At 41.8% G+C, this 17,865-nt stretch overlaps 1 protein-coding gene and 1 pseudogene across 1 annotated transcript in view; both read right to left on the bottom strand.

Moving 5' to 3' along the window:
* The window catches only part of NPFFR2 (neuropeptide FF receptor 2), a 125,732-nt gene that overhangs the window by 72,908 nt on the left and 34,959 nt on the right, over window positions 1–17,865 (bottom strand). The window lies entirely within an intron of this gene.
* Window positions 5,239–7,117, bottom strand: LOC101429585 (SH2B adapter protein 1 pseudogene; annotated as a pseudogene).

Genomic DNA, 17,865 nt, shown 5'->3' on the forward strand with positions numbered 1-17,865 from the left:
ATGGCTTCCCCAGAGCTAAAATGTATAAAAGAACTGACAAAGCAAAAACAAAAGTTAAAGCCCAGGAAAAGTGTGCCTTAAAAAAATCAGGACACAACTGTGCTTAGAGCTTTGAATGTTCATGCTGAAGTTCATATCTGAGAAATGAGCTCCTCAAATGAGTATATTTAGAGTTGGTACATGTCAAGATCTGTTTCTTGACATGTACCAATTCCATTTTCAGTTTTAGAGACTAGTAAAGTGAACAATCTTTTAGGTATATTAATTAATAGTCACCTGTTTGGAAAAAAGCATCGTTTTTCAAGGACTAAAATTTTGGATGAGACACAAAAAATGGAAACAATAGATATCAGTGTTATGTTTTCAATGGTTGGAAGGTTCTCTTTTTACTTAATTCTGCCTTTTATTAGATTTTCCGTTATTTTGCCAATTTGCTGTCCTACCACATCCCCTGGAATAGGTAGGTGGTAGGATTAGTTCTAAGGTCCCACATAATCTGTTGTATGGAGTCATTTTTTTCCTAATATGCCAGCAAACAAAGAAAAAGTCCAGAATATTTAGTATTATGTGCATGGGTTACATTAGTGAGATCCTGACAGAATGGAACTCATAGGCTTGTTATGAAGAATAAGTGAGTTAATATACATGGAGCATAGTGAATTACCCCTGGCATAGCATTAGTACTTGATAAATGTCAGCTATTATTAAGGGAAGTGAGTAAGATCACTTCTTTTGATCTCTACCAATCCGGTATATTAAAATATTATCTAGGGAAGAGGACTTGGCCCAGTGGTTAGGGCGTCCGTCTACCACATGGGAGGTCTGCGGTTCAAACCCCGGGCCTCCTTGACCCGTGTGGAGCTGGCCCATGCTCAGTGCTGATGCAAGCAAGGAGTGCCCTGCCATGCAGGGGTGTCCCCCGTGTAGGGGAGCTCCATGCGCAAGGAGTGCACCCTGTAAGGAGAGCCGACCAGCATGAAAGAAAGTGCATCCTGCCTAAGAATGGCACTGCCCACACGGAGAGCTGACACAACAAGATGATGCAACAAAAAGAAACACAGATTCCCATGCCGCTGACAACAACAGAAGCAGACAAAGAAGACGCAGCAAATAGACACAGAGAACAGACAACTGGGGCAGGGGAGAAGGGGAAATAAATAAATAAATAAATCTTTAAAAAATATATTATCTCATTTTTAAGACAATTTACATTTCATTATTACTAGTGAGGTTGAGCATATTTTCATGATTATCATCATTTAGGCCTATGATATTGTGAGTTTCCCATTTATATCTCCAAGTATTTTCTATTAAATTGATTGCCATCTCTTTGTAAATTTTATTTTATTTTATTTTTTTAAAGATTTATTTAATTTATTGCCTCCCTCCCCTTGTTGTTTGTACCTGCTATCTGTCCTCTGCATGTATTTGATGTGTGCTGTGTTTGCTCGTCTTCTTTTTAGGAGGCCCTGGGAGCTGAACCTGGGACCTCCCAGGTGGAACAGAGGTGCTCAATCACTTGAGCCACTTTAGGTCCCTGCTATGCTATGCCTTTCATCATCTTTCCTCTTTGTGTCTCCTTGTTACAGCATCTTGTTGCGCCAGCTCGCCGCACCTGCCTGTCATGCCAGCTCACTGTCTTGCTCGTCCTCTCCAGGAGGCACTGGGAGCCAAACCTGGGACTTCCCGTGTGGTAGGCAGGAGCTCAATCGCTTGAGACACATCCCCTTCCCTCTATGTTAATTTTAGAAGTACTCTGTATATTAAATATAACTCTCAAAAAGTTGGAATTTGTTTCCCAATCTGTGGGAAGGCTTTTTGATCTTATTCTGTCTTTTGTTAACACAGTTTATTCTTGTCTTATTACAAATACTTTGGAACCCTCATGATGAATAATAATAAAAACAGCAACATGTTCAGTGACCATAGGCATCCCTGTGCCACACATTTTAATAAAAATGGCTTAAGCAGTTTATCTTAGAATTTTTCCAGTTGGACTATGGTGAAGGTACTTTATAGCATTTAAACAGTTTTCTTTTATTCTATTTAGCATTTTTATTGGAAAAGACTGGTAAATTTTATGAAATACCTTTTCAGGATGCAATGATAGTATGATTATTGTATTGATATAGTGATTTATTTTGATAATTTCTTATTAATAAATTATATTTAATTCATATTATACTCCTTTATGAGTCATACTCCAATTTTCTTTTGACATAGCTAATTTTCAGATTACTAGTACTTTAATTTTTAATGTCATAAATGACATTGCTGCAGCCAAAAGTGAGATTTAGCTAGCCCGATTTAGCATTAAGGTTATGTTATGCTTACCTTTTCCTTGGTAGAATACCTTAAATAGCATTGTTATAATTTATTCTCAAAAATTTTTTTTAAAAAGCACTGAGTATTTATTATATATCTGGGCTTTGTTCTAAGTCCTTTACTCTTACTGAGACATTAAATCCTTGCAATGTTCCTTATGAATTAGATGCTCTAATTATCATCCTTTTCTCACAACTGATGAAACTAGAAAATAAAAACATAAAAGATGCTGTGTCCAAAGTCATGCAGCTAATAAAGGAAAAGTAACACATGAACCTTAGGCAGTCAAATTCCATACCATTACACTTAACCACTACTCTACACTACTCTACAACAGGACCCAACTGCTAATACCATTCTCAATTTCTTCTAAAACGTAAATAATAAAAATTGACCCAAGGAGAAATATATCTCCTTCTAAATCTCTGAGTTCCACCCAAATTGATTTATTACTTTCTCTTTTTCTTTTTCTTTTTGAGGTACCAGGGGCTGAACTGGGACCTCGCTTGTGGGAAGCCAGCACTCAATCACTGAGCCATATTGGCTTCTCTGAGTTGTTTTGTTTTTGTTTTGTTTTGTTTTTCATTTGTTTTGCTTTGTTGTTCATTTTTGTTTTTCAGGAGGCACTGGGAACCAAACCAGGGACCTCTCATGTGGGAGGTGGGAGCTCAACCACTTGAGGCACACACACTTCTCCTCTATTACATTTTAAATAGAGTAAAAATTTCTGTTTCCTAAGAATTCATCATGTATACTAATATATGACAAGGAGTTTCTTTAAAAAAATTAATATTAGAGCTTCATTTCCCTTTCCATCTGTTGGATAAAAAAAGAAAAAGACTTTTCTTCAGAGCAAGAACTTAGTCCTTTCTTTTTTATTTAGTGTCCTTCTCATTTCTCCATTCTTTTTTTGCTTTTGAAAATTTATGTAATTTGCATGTTAGATTTCCTTCATTATTTTCATCTCATTCTATTTGTGTTTCTCTGATTTTTTTTTTAAGGCGAGAACAGTTTCTGTAACTTAATATTCCAGAACACTGATTCACTTCTCTGTTGTTAATGCCATCACTTTCCACTTGCCTACATAATGATACGATCCAGTAATAATGAATTTTTATTTTACAAAGTTTATATGCTTTTATTTAACTTTTAAATATTTTGTTCTTTTTGTGTACACCATCTCTGTCATATCTTGTAGTTTTGTTTTTCTCTGAGCCAAAGAGGAAAAGGCTATTGGGTTTCCACTATATTTCTCCACTCTCTTTGGAGCACTTTGGAGCTATATTGATATCACCATCTGTCCTTTGACCACTGTCCCTGTTCACATTTGTAGTCCAATCCTTCCACAGTAGCTATTGTGAGGCAGAGAGAGGGAAGAATAAACTATACCACTGTAGCAGTTTGGTATTATTTTTGAGTTTCAAAAATAGATATTGGATTATGTTTGTAAATTCGTCTGTTCCTCTGGGTACATTAGATTGTATTGGATTCAGAGGTTTCACTCTTGATTAAATTATGATGAAGGCTTTGATTGGACCACATCAGTGGAATGTTGAGTCTCCACCCCCTTGGTGGGTGGGGACTCACAGAAAAAATGGCAAGGCAGAGGAGTTAGTTGGAGTTTTAATACAGGAGACCCAGGAAGTAAATACACAGAGAAGCAGATATGTGAGAAAAGTGAGAAGGCTCCATTAGACACAGCAAAGGCCCCAGGAAAAGAGACAAGCTGTTCACCTGAACAGTCTGCACCTGACCTTATGGAGCAAGCAGTGCAGCTGAGCCCATATATATACACACAAGATGATTGCTTACATCTTGTGTGTGTATATATATATATATATATATATATATATATATATATATATATATATTTGGAACTGAGATAAACCCTATTTATTTATGCTTCGGCTTTTTGTTTAAAACAACAACAACCTTGGGTGCCTGGCGTGGAGGGCCACTCCAATGGCTACACCCCTCCAAAAGCAGGCTCCCAAAGATCTGCCCTGCCATACACTTATGGATCCAGCTGGCCTCAGATTTACTCACCCTGAGCCTGCACACATACAACACCTCGCCCAAGGTCATTGTCTCGCCGCTCCCACTAAGGACACCAGCCTCCTCATACAGGAGAACTACTCCATGCAAGTTCTCATGGAACGCTTTCACGGGTCCTTTGATAACCACCATCCTTCCCACGTACTGCTTCAGGGCCTCATCCGGCTCCCCCTTGCCAGCCAGCACCACCCCTTCCCAAACTCCACCCGCAAACCTTAGTATAATTGAGTCCTTCTCCCTCTGCCTTCCTTGCATGAGGGGTGGTAGTAAATGCGGAAATGATCCCCAGGGCCATACAAGTCCCTCAGGAAGTAATGGAGCCCAAATTCCCCGCCTGGGGGAAGAGGCACCTGTAGAATATGGACTGGGAGCTAACAGGGCTCTCAAACCTCTTCTGGTACCAACATAGATGTCCTTGGCAGACCAGGGTCAGAAAGTATATGGGAAGGGGGTTCCCTAACTCTCCTCTCTGTCCCTATCCAGCCCTTAACTTGTGAGCTGAGGGCCGGCCAGGAAGCAGTAAGAGTGGAGAGAAGGTAGGACTGGGTATTACACATGAAGGAGGACTGGTTGTTAATGGCTCTCGGATGGTCCCTTTCTTCTTTTCATTGCCCCCTAAAGGCAACTGCTGGATTTGCACCATTACGGTCATCCCCAGGTCCCCACCAATCCAGAGCCTCTCAGGGCCTCTGTGCCAGGTGCTAGGATCTTTTCAATTCAACCACAGAGACCAACTTCCTGGGCCCCTCCACATTCTCCTTCCTCTCTTTGGCTGATGTGGTTGTGGCTGCCACCCTTTCTGGTCCCCTGGGCACCTCTTCTGCCCCTGGATGCAGGGGATCTGTCCTTGAAGAGGGCTTAAGGGGCTGGTGTCATGGGAGGTGTTTGACTACACAGCCACTCGTTCTGCAAGGCGGGGGGTGGAGGATGCATTGGGGTAGCATTGCTCTCACTTGCACTCCCTTGTAGAGGTCCAGGCTTGTTCCTGGCCTGCTGCCACTGAGAGGACCAGACATAACTGACAAGGGCAATGTCACTGGAGTCTCAGACTCCAGAGGGATGGGGTGCAAGTGGAAATGTTAGAGTATATAAAAACTGAACTGGAACTACAGGTGCTGGACCTGGAACTGGCCCTCCTCATTCAGTGAAAAACTTAGGTGGAAGCCAGTACCTCCTGCCAGCACTAACTTTGCAGCCTTGGGTCAAGAAATCATCTGGTGAAACCAAGGATATCCTGAGAATGGGTGGTCCCTGGAACAGGAATGACTTTGTGGCCATTTCCAGAGTGTCCATTAGAGTGTAGGGGACTGAGAGGGGAAGAAGTGTCCCTGCTGGGGGTCTGTCTTCAATGGGGATATGGGGGTAACTCTGGGGAAAGTAGTTCCATTGAGTCAAAGTGGGAGATGGCAAGGAAGCAGACCTGGGGGAGATGGATGCTGAGGGACAGTCTGAGAGCCCCGCATATGCCTCCTGCAACAGATGCTCATTGCTCTCACTGGGTCCCAGTGGCAGATCCTGGCTTGGAAGGCTCTCTGAGTGATTCAGGCAGGGCAGCTCCAAGCTGTCTTTGTCTCCCTAGCAAGGAATGAGGTCCCAGGGGCCAAAGAGAGTCATGGGGCAGGGGCTGGTGACTGGGCAAGGTCCTGGGCTCAGGCATTCTTAGATTCAGATACCCAGGCCTTCCCATGTAGCACCTCTGATGTTTCCAGGATATACTGTGAGGGTCCATCCACCTTAACCACGAATGTGTTCTCCCATTCAGGCAGCTTCAGGGCTGTGGTCCTTTGGACATCTGTGATACTGGAGCAAGGAATGCTGAGTCTGCAGCCAAGAAGCCTTGGGTGGTACAAAAAACTCCAGGCAGCTTCTTCCTCCTCCTCCTCCTCCTTCACTCCAAAGCCCCAAGGGACACTTCTGCTGCTGAGGTTGCCCTCCTCCTCCTGAGGTAGGCTTGGCTGCCTCTCCTCCCCAGCTGAGACAGAGGCTGCCTCTTCAGTTCCCATGAAACTCAGCAGCTCTTCCCTCTGTACCACCCGTCTTTCAAGTCACCCCCTCCCCAACTTCATCTCAGTCACTCAAAACGGTGAGTCCATCTTTCCCCAGGGGATGTTCCATCACCAAACAGTTCCCTACCAATGGTCCCAACCCGCCACAGGAATTGGAATTACTCTTTCCTCCTAAGGCTGGGGAGGCCTGATGAGGTCTCCAGGGGCTGGCCTGGAGAGGGTGGTCAATGGTCTGCCGCCACTGCAGGATGTCATGGTTGGAACCACGAATGGAGCGACTCACTGAGCGGTGATAGAAGCGTTTCTTCAGCTTCAGCTTTAAGGATGTCATAGAAGAGAAAGAGACTGAGGAAGGAAGGCAAGGGGCCGGCTAGGTCCTCAGATGATCGAGAAGGGCCAGCACAGCCAGGGGCCCACCCATCCTGCAGCTCTCAAGGGACCAGTCATGTGGCAGGATCTCCACTATGGGACTCAGGAGAGCCAGGGTGGGTGGCGAGAAGGAGCCAGAGGGAGCCAGAGGGAGCCAGAGGCCCGGGACACCTCAGCTCAGCTAAACAGCAGGAGAAGGTGGCCTCAGCCTCCAACCCTGCATGCTGGGGTTGGGAGGCCAGGTAAGGGTGGAAACGATGTGCAAAGTCCAGGGCAGGGCCGTGGGTCAGGGGAATCACAGAACTCCCGCCAATAAGGGGGAGGTGGTGGTGAGAAGGAGTGGGGGTGGGGGCTCCATTCATGATGGCCCCCAAGAAGTGGAGAGAGGGAGTCTGTGGGGAGAACAGCAAAGAGGAAGCGACCAGAAGACATAAGGTGAGTGACAGCAGCTTTCCCTGTAAGAGGCTTTAATGACCTCTGTGATAATGAGGAAACTGAAGCTCAGAAGTTTCAGAGCTCCAGGTCTACTTTTTTTCTGGTGGCACTGTCCATATCCTCAGGGATTGACTGGACCAGCCTCAGCCATAGCCCCTCATAGATCCAGCTCCCAGGGAGCCAGTCCTACAGAATTTAGAGACCCGCTAGTTCTGAGGAGGGAAGGTTACTCCATCCAGAAGAGGATGGACAATGGACTGAAACCACAACTTCCTTGAAAGTTGACCCCAGAAGCCAGTGCCCAAACCCTGTATTCAGAAGCCCTGGAAATGGCCACAATCCACTTCTTTGTTGCCCCTTCATTTTGGGGCCCAGAGGCAGCACCACTAGGGAAGGACTAGTCTGGGCTGGGTCAGGCTGGGGTAAGTCTGCCCGCCACAAGGTAAATAACACATACAAGGGAGCTGGGCGGGCCCTGCGATTTTTTTCATCTTCCCTTTCTCTCACTGGGGAGTATATCCTAAAGGCTGGTTAACCTGATAGTTAAGACCATGGGTTTCAGAGTCAGACTTGGGATCAAATCCCAGCTCTGCCACCTGTTAGTGTATGCACTTAAATTACATGTCCTCTATGAGTCTCAGTTTTCATGAGTTAATGATCCCAACATCCTAGAATGGTTGGGAAAATAACATGAAGTATGTCAGTGCTTGAAACACAATAAGCACACAATAAAAGACTGCCATTACTACTGTCTTAATGAGGGAAAAGAATATTACGGTTCAAATTTTCTAAAAAGGAAATCAGAGAAAGGAGAGGGTTTCCCAAGATCTTACAACTAGGAAGTAGCAGAGCTGCAGGTGGAATTTACAACCCGTCACTCCTCCCTTTCTCCTTGGCCCAGGGCCTGCACACTCAGCTGACCCCAGCCACAGGGACAACTCCAAACCAAAGAGAAGAGACCAGGAGATGTGGGAGTCGTGGAGCACAGGGGAACTGAGTCAAGCAGTGAAGACCCAGTGGAGACCAATCTCCAGCCAGAGCCACCTCAGCTCATACAGGCCCACCCATCCCTCTGCACCACAGGCAAACCCTGTCCCCTTCAGGCCTGCTGAGCCTGCATCTCCTTAGCTGGCCACTTAGTTTCTCTTTTGCCAAGCAAGACTTAGACACATTTTCCAGGTACACCTGCCTTTCGGCTCAGTTCTACTTCCCAAAGGGTGGATGGTGGAGAGTGCAGTCTCCACTCCTGGCTGGGACCTTCCGGGCTGTGTGGGGCAATCCACTCCCACTGACTCTACCTCCTGACCAGTCCCTTCCACCCATTCCCCTGGTCGCAGTCTCCTGGGGACCAGCCCTGTCTGCTGCACCCCCTCCTGCCCAGCATACCTCTTGCCTTGGGGCCCTCCATGCCCACCTCCACCCCAGGCTTCTCTCAGATGCTGAGCCGAGTAATGGAGAAGGAAGAGGTACTTGAAGAAAGCCTTGTATGCACTTTTATTCTGTATTTAATATGGATTCACAATTACTGTGTTTGTCTAAGACCATGTCTTCTGTACCTACTAGAGTGATTATAAGTGAAAGACTGGATTTCCCTAACTATTTTAAATCCCCCTTTTCATATATGTGTGTGTGTGTGTGTGTGTGTGCTGTTGTTTTCTTTTATTCTATGCTCCTTTCACCCCAGCTGAAAAATTTCATTTGGTCCTGACTTAAACAGAGTTACTGAGGAATAACCAATCTAGCCTTTCTCAAATAATACTGCAGGATTTTGTTTTATTAAAGAAATTGTGGGATTATAAAAATTCATACATAAAATACAGGATTCCCAAATATCACCTATCATTAGCACCTTGCAGTGGTGTGGAACATTTGTTATACCTGATAAAAGCATATTTTTATTATTGTACTATTAATTATAATCCATGGTATAACTTAAGGTTCACTGTTTGTGTTGTGTATTTCCATGAATTTTTTAAAAAATTTATTCTAGTATGATATATACAGCCTAAAATTTCTCCTTTAAACAACATTCAGATATATATTTCAGTGCTTTTAATTACATTCAAAATGTTATGCTATCATCAGCAACATCCATTATCAAAACATTTCCATTATTCCAAATAGAAACTATGTATTTTAAGCCTTAATTCCCTATGCCTTTATGTTTATTTACAGCAATTTTGTTTTGAAAACTTGCATTTTGAACGCTTGAAATTTTTCTATGCTTTCTACTTTTAACATTTTTCTCTTACCTGTCTTCAGAGTATCTTTAGACCCCCAAAATCCTTATAAATGCTTTTTCTTCTTAATAACTCCAAAACTATTTCTTTAGAGCCTGGACAGCAGAATTAAAGAAAACTTTTCATTCCTTCAAATTGCCTTATTTCAAAACAGGCAGCAAGTAAATGTAGAATATAGAATGTAAGGAATGAATACATCCCTTTGACTTGTATGTCTAGAGACTCCTAAAACGAGAAATCTAAACATGCTCTTGGTTATAAAAGCAAATGCTGTAAATTTTCCCTAAATTCCTATGTTTTCAAAATATTTATATTCTATATTCAAAGAATCAAAGATATTAGGGTGTTGTTTTTCTGACTTTGATAAGTAAAAGTACTTTTTAAAATGTAAGTTTACTTGCTGCTCATATTTGTAATCACTGTGTCATTGTGTGTGTACCAGTTACCTATGATTGTAATAATGCTGTGTAACAACCAATCACAGAATTTCAGAAGCCTCTAATAATAAACATTATTTTTTCTCTCACAAGTTTATTGGAAATTCTGCTGATCTGAACTGTGCTTGGTGGGGTTTACTCATGCATCTTTGACCTTCTACAGACTAGGTTTGCTAGTCTGTCTGTAGAAGTCTGTAGTAGGTTTGACTGGGCTATTCCACATGGCTGGGGTTCAGTTGTCTACTACACCTCTTTCTACAAATCTCATCCTCTAGTGTGATAGCTTGGGCATGGGCATGTTCTCATGGTAAAGACAGAGGATCGAGAGAGAGAGAGAATTAAGTTACAAGGCCTTGGGATAGGGCCTTAGCTTCCTCTTGGCAAAATACAAATCAAAGAGTAGCCTAGATTCAAGAGATAGGGGAAGATTTCACCTCTTCATGGAGGGAGTTGCAAAGTCATATGTCAGGTGGCATAGTTTCAGGGAGTGGGGAAGAATTATAACCATTTTTGGCAATCAGTCTATTATAATATATCTACTTTTGAAAGTATTTAATATATTAATGAATTATAAACTCCAAGTTTGAAAAACATAATTAAGTTGTAATCAATGTTTAACACTCTGAAGGGCATTTTTGTTAATTTGTTGTGGTAAAATATATGTAGCATAAAATATTAAACTTTTTTCAGATGTATGATTTGCAAATATTTTCTCTCATTTTGTGGTTTGTCCTTTTACTCTCTTGATAGAGTCCTTTGGTGCATAAAAGATTTTTAATTTTAATGAAGTCCAATTTATTTATTTTTCTTTTGTTGCCTGTGTATTTGGTGTCATATTTGAAAAGTCAGTGACAAATCAAAAGTTATGAAGATTTGTCCCTATCTTTTTCCCTAAGAATTTTATGGGTATAGCTCTTAAATAAAATTCTTTGATCCATTTTGACTTATTTTTTGCATATGGTATAAGGTAATAATATAACTTCTATCTTTTTAATGTGGATACCCAGTTTTCCTGCACCATTTATTAAAGTAATTCTTGTTTTCCCAAGGAATGGTCTTGACACCCTATGTAAAATAACTGAGCATGGATGTGATGGTTCATTTCTAGGCTCTCACTTCTATGCCATTGAGTCTTACTATATGCCAGGTAATGTTATACTTGCACACACAGTCTACTTGCATTAATTTTCAAATCATTTATGAGGTAAGGAAATTATCCATATTTCATAACTAGCAATAATAAGGACAGAGAAGTTAGGTGGCCTGCCAAAGGTCATACAACTAGCAGGCAGTGGAACCAAGGTCTGAACTCAGGTAATCTGGCTTCAGAGTTCCAGAGCTCCTCACCACTACATTAGTTTGTTTGATGGTAGCTCAGCACTCTTATCACCATTTCTGATGCTCTTCCTATATTATAAGGACTGGAAACCTGGACATTTATTTTGTTCTAGGTTAGATCCAACAGTGAAAGGCAGTTACATGAAATTTGGAAGGTAGAAGAGGCAGAGGCTGTATTTTGAGCTTCTATAGACAGGCATGTGCGCAACCTCCAGGTATTCTTGTAAATCATGGGCTTAAGTGATGTAATCAGCTAGGATGGTTGAGTCCACAACTTCCTGATTTTCTGAAATCAGATAGAAAACTTATGAACCAGCACAGCTTTTCCTGATCTTTGATCTTCCAATAATTCTGATTCTCCTGTGAGCTTTTGAATCTCTGTATTAAATGACTTTCTGTTATAGAAAATATCTTTCACTGACAGAATTCTAACTGTGCTGGTTACATAATTGGTTCAAGGAAATAGAGCCTCAAAACTGGAAATCCAGGATCTGTTATTTTATTATATAAAAGGCACTGATGACCTTAACACCAGTGGAAAATGAAATATTTGTAATTCATGGCATGCAGCAGCAAAACATGACAAATCATCATAGATGTTTGAATGTAATAAAGTGCCTATTGAAGGAAAGGCTTAGGGAGACCAAGCAGCAACTATGATGGACCTTTATACTGGGAGGGATGGTAACAAGGACTGCGTCTTATGACTTAACGACCTCATTATAGCGATTATCCCCAAATAATGACAAATTCATAGATCTAAATTCTCACCTCAAGGTATGAACATGGAAGAACATAGATGCTAATATTGGTCCAAAGAATCTCATTTTAAGACCACAGAGGCAATTTTTGCTATTACTGGAGTACTTTATAAGCAAACCAAAATTCAGGAGGTTAGAATGCAGTAAGAAACAAGAAGCTGAAGGTGAACAGAACCTGGAATAGAAGGGAGAGGCCAGGAGGCCGCCATGTGCATTGTTATGTGAGAGAGGAGCCCAGGACCTAGGCTCACTGGCAGCAAGTCCAGGAACGCCAGTCTTCAGAAAGGGAGTATAACCTTAACGGTGCCTTTATTTGGATTTTTCCTAGCCTCAAAACTGTGAGCCAATAAATTCCTGTTGTTTGCACCAATCCATTACACTGTATTTGTCTTAGCAATAAGGAAACTAAAACAGATTTAGGTACTGGTAGTGGGTTGCAGCTATTGCAAATACCAAAATAAAAGTGGAAATGGCTTTGGAACTAGGTAATGGGGAGAAGCTAGAAGAAATTTGAGACACTTGATAGAAAAAGAGTAAAATGTTTTGAAGAGACTGTTGGTAGAAAAACAGATGCTATATGTACTTCTAATGAGGTCATAAATGGAAATAATTAATTTGTTATTGGAAAGTGGGAAAAAGGCAATTATTGTTTTAAATTGTAAGAAATGTCAGATGGAAGGCAGAACTTGAAATTCATAAACTTGGATGTTTAGCTGAGGATATTTCCAAGCTAAGTGTGGAAAGTTAACCTGATTTCTCCTTGTAGCTTATAGTGAAAAGCAAGAGGAAAGAACTAAGCTGAAAAGTGAATTCCTAAGTACAAAGAAACCAGAAATCGATGCCTTGGAAAATTCTGAGCCTGTCCAGATACTGTGCTCTGAGACTAGTGCCAGAAATGGCTCTCTAAGGAATGACCCTGAGCTTCTGGAAAGCAAGTCCCCAGAGAACAGGGCTCCATATAAGGGTTTAATTGAACATGGAACCAGTCAGCCATTTCAGTGGATTGGAAGTGCAGTTATGCAGGAAATATCTGTGGGAAGATTTATTGTCTGATGATTTGGACCCCTATGAACTACATGCAAAGCTGAGAATTTTTTTGTGTGTGAAATTTGTATAAGCAGAACCACTGCCAACTTGGAATAAAAGGGACAGAGAAGAGATGAATTTATGCAAGAATGACTTCAAGGGTAGAACCGTGGAAACTATGGTATGGACCAAAAAAATTTCCTCTAGCCAAGAGAGTGGGTTGATCCATATGAGTAGAAAGGGCAGGTTCCCCCTTGCATTTGAAGGGGGTAGACCAACGATGGGGGAGGTTGTTGGGGTGAGAGGAGTGGAGTGGGGGTTGGGGGGTATATGGGAACCTCTTATATTTTTTAATGTAACATTTTTTATGTGATGTCTATATCTTCAAAAAAATACAATTTACAAATATGATGTGGTGGGGGATTTGGGAGTGGGTTATATGGAAAAATAAATAAATTGATAGATAGATAAAGGAAAAAATAAATATTTTGAGAGATGCCAACAAAATCATAATTGTAAAAAAAATATGCCTTTCTGAAGGGGGTAGACCTTCCACCCCACTGTTCAGGGACAGTGCTGCCCCACCCCATGCTCAGAGTGGGTAGGGCCTGTGTCCTGGCATTTTTGTAGAGCCTTACTGCCAACATGGTGCTTAGAGAGGATGAGACTACATACTTAGCATTTTTTACTGAAGTAACTTAAGGCTTTAGGGATGTTGTGATGGATTGCATTTTTCACATGGGAAGAGTATATCTTTTGGAGGTCCTAGGGCAGATTGTGGTGGTTTCAGCTATGTATCCCAGGAAAATATTTTCTTAAACTTAACCCATTTCTGTGGGTGTGAATCCATTGTAATTAGCACCTTTTGATGAGGTTACTTCATTTAAGATGTGGCCCAACTCAGGATGGATGGGTTTTAATCCTATCACTGTCATCCTTCATTTCTGAAACTCATTTCTGATTTGGTGAATCACATAAAAGATTATGTTTTTGAACTAATCCATTTCTGTGGGTGCAAGACCCTTTAATTGCATTAGATTGATTTAAGGGACCATGATTAGATCACTTGATTAGATCTCTTTTGATTGGACTACATCTGTGAGGTGTGACTCAAGTGGAGTCTCTTCCTCTGGCTGGGTCTTATATAAACTGAGAATATAAAAAAAGACACAGTAAAAGAGAGATACCATTTTGACCCTTCCATTTGAGAGAGGATTCAAGGATCGCTAGCAGCTGAAGATGAATCACAAAGGCCCCAAGAGCCTAGGCTCAAGGCTGAAGAGGCAAGCCATATGCTTGACTGCCCACAGCTAGACTCCAGGGGATGGTGAGACTTGAGGGGAAGGCAAGGACCTAGGCAGAGATTGGCTGCCACCTTGCCTCACCATGTGGCAGGACACCACAGTAACCAGTAGCTGACTTTGATAAGAAAGCAACATGCCCTGATTTGAACATTTTCAAAATCTCAGAACTGTAAGTTTTTACCCTAATACATTTCCCAATATAAAAGCCAACACATTTCTATACTTTGCATTGGCAGCCCTGTAGCAAACTAAGAGAGGAAGCAAGAAGCTGATGGTCAATGGAACCCAGAAGAAAAAGGAGAGGCCAGAAGACCCTGTCATGTGCATTGCTATGTGAAAGAGTCACCAAGGACCAACGGTCACCAGCAGCCAACCAAGAATGCCAGACTTCAGGAAGAGAGCAAGCATCACCTTGACAGAAACTTGATTTGGAATCTTCTTCACCATAAATCACTGAGCCAATAAATTCCTGCTGTTTTTTTTTTTTTTTTTTTTTTCTCTTACTGCCTGTTTATTTATTTTATTTTATTTTTTTTTTTAATTTTTTTATTTTTTATTGACTTTGTAATAATATTACATTAAAAATATATATGTGAGGTCCCATTCAACCCCACCCCCCCACCCCCCCCTCTCCCCCCCCCCCCAACAACACTCGTTCCCATCATCATGACACATCCATTGGATTTGGTAAGTACATCTTTGGGCACCTCTGCACCTCATATACATTGGTTCACATCATGGCCCATACTCTCCTCTATTCCATCATGTAGGCCCTGTGAGGATTTACAATGTCCGGTGATTACCTCTGAAGCACCATCCAGGGCAGCTCCATGTCCCGAAGACGCCTCCACCTCTCATCTCTTCCTGCCTTTCCCCATACCCTTTGTCCATTATGTCCACTTTTCCCAATCCAATGCCACCTCTTCTATGTGGACACTGGATTGGTTGTGTCCATTGCACCTTTATGTCAAGAGGAGGCTCAGATTCCACCTGGATGCTGGATGCAATCCTCCCATTTTCAGTTGTAATCACTCTAGGCTCCATGGTGTGGTGGTTGTCCTTCTTCACCTCCATCTTAGCTGAGTGTGGTAAGTCCAATAAATCAGATTGTAGGTGCTGGAGTCTGTTGAGGCTCAGGATCTGGCTATCACATTGTCAGTCCAGAGATTCAAATCCCCTAAATATATCTTAAACCCCAACATTAACTGCACCTCCAGCTCATTAGCATGAAAGTCTTATGAAGGGAGATCCCATCTGAGTCCAGATTCATCACACATAAACACCATTTCCAAAGAGGGGCCATCTGCCCTGGTAGTTAACCCCATCGGCCATGACCATAACTCCCATGGGTCTCTTTAGCCCTCAAAGGAACCAATATCTGGGGGTTGTATCTGCTTTATCTGTCTCTCTGACTCTGCTCAGTTGTGCATGAGGGCAAACCTTCTGCCAGCCTCCAGACTCTTTTTTAGAAACTCGTAGCCATATAAACTCATTTCTCCTTTCCATTTCCCCCTTACTTTAGGTCAAACAGCATTTTAAAGTCATGGTATTTTATGTAGACATGGATATTCTGCTGATCCGCATTGAACCTTCCCTATAAGGTCATTTTCCAGTTGCATCATCAGTTAAATTCCTGCTGTTTGATGCAGTCAGTTGCATGGTATTTGCTTTAGTAATAAGGAAACTAAAGCAAATTTTATCACTGCAGAAGACAGAACCACTGAAATGGTCTTCCTGTTTAGAACAGGCATTATGGGATCCTGGAAGGGCAGAGATCAAGGGGAAGCACTTAGTTGCCAAACAAAAGTGAGTATGAGGTCAATGAACTAGTAAAAATTGTTGACTAGTGATCACTGAAAAACTGCTAGTGACCCTAGGACTGAAAAAATTGGGCCTCCTAGAAATCTGAACGCTTGTCTACAGTCACTGAAATGGACAGTCATAGTCCCTCACCCAATTTTCAGACTAGACCCAGTTTAAAGACCCAAGGTTCCTTGCATAAAGATGATGTTGGAACTGGGAAGTATCATGCATCATTTCTTCAATTATTTCAATAATTTTAATAAAGGAAACTACAGCTAATTGTCAATGTGATGATTATCTGGGGAAAGAAAATAACCAGGTAGTCTGGTTCTGAGAGAATGCTTGTGTGGGGGGATCCCAAAATAACACTGTGGACCACAAATTATTGTGAAGGTGTAAAGAGATCATGTGATAAATAGATTTTCTACCTTTAGTCTATCTCACAGTAGTCTCAGTGTGAATGCAAACTCACCAGTCTTCACCTCAACATGCCCCTCCCCCCCAGTTTTAAAATACAAGGTTGCAATAGCCATAGTCAGCAGCTAGAAGAATTACTATCTTAACTCAGTGATAGGCAGTGTTAGTAGTATTAAGGTAGGAAGAATTGTGTTAAATCCTCTGTAACTTTGTGTTCCCCATCAAGATAGTAAACCAAAAGCAATTCCATGTTCCTTGGGGGCATGCAAAAATTCAGACAAAGAATTCTTGATTATTGTTATACCCCTGTTTAATTACCTATTTTTTTATTATGAACATTTTTTATTGTATTTTTTGAAGATACATAGATCACAAAAAAGTTACATTAAAAAATATAAGAGGTTCCCACCTACCCAACATCCTACCCTACCCCACTCCTCCCACATCAACAACCTCCTTCATCCTTGTGGTACATCCATTGCATTTGGTGAATACAGCTTGGAGCACTGCTGCACGGTGTGGATTATAGTTCACATTGTAGTTTACACCCCCTCCCCCCAGTACATCTGGCAGGATATATAATGTCCAGCATCTGTCCCTGCAATATCATTTAGGACTACTCCAAGTCCTGAAAATGCCTCCACATCACAGCTCTTCTTCCCTCTCCCTGCCCTCAGCAACTACCATGTCCACTTTGTTCATATCAATTCTACAGTTTCTTCCATTACTAGTCACAATAGTTCTATAGTAGAGTACCAGTAAGTCCACTCTAATCCATATTTTATTCCTCCATCCTGTGGACCCTGGGATGGTGATGTCCACTCCACCCCTATATTGAGAGTGGACTTAGATCCCACATGGTTGATGGATGCGATTCTCCTGCTTGCAGTTGTAGGTACTCTTGGTTCTCTGCTGTGGTATTTGACCGTCTTCACTTCCCTGTTAGCTGACCTGGGTAAGTCCAATGAACAGGAGAGTACAAGTTGCAACTCTGCTGAGGCTCAGGGCCCAGCTGGCACATGGCCAGTCCAGTCTCCTGAGTATACGCCAACCCCAGTGCCAACCACAGGTTCAGTAAAAGCAACAGAAAATGCATGGGTAGAAAGGTCACATCTGAGTCCAACTCCATCACACTCAGGAACACAAATTCCAAAGTGGGACCCACTGACAAAGCCAAATAAAAATTCTGTTCATCCTGAATGCATTGAAATACATATGTATTCTTTATGACACTAAGTTGATAGTTTCTCTTAGGTCTAACAAAAGGCAACCAAAGAAATAATCTGGCCTTGAAATTAAGTGCTATAAGATTCTATTTAATAAATGTACCTTGACCCCTGTTTCCAAAT

Source organism: Dasypus novemcinctus, chromosome 1 (assembly GCF_030445035.2).
Source record: "Dasypus novemcinctus isolate mDasNov1 chromosome 1, mDasNov1.1.hap2, whole genome shotgun sequence".
NCBI lineage: Eukaryota > Metazoa > Chordata > Mammalia > Cingulata > Dasypodidae > Dasypus > Dasypus novemcinctus.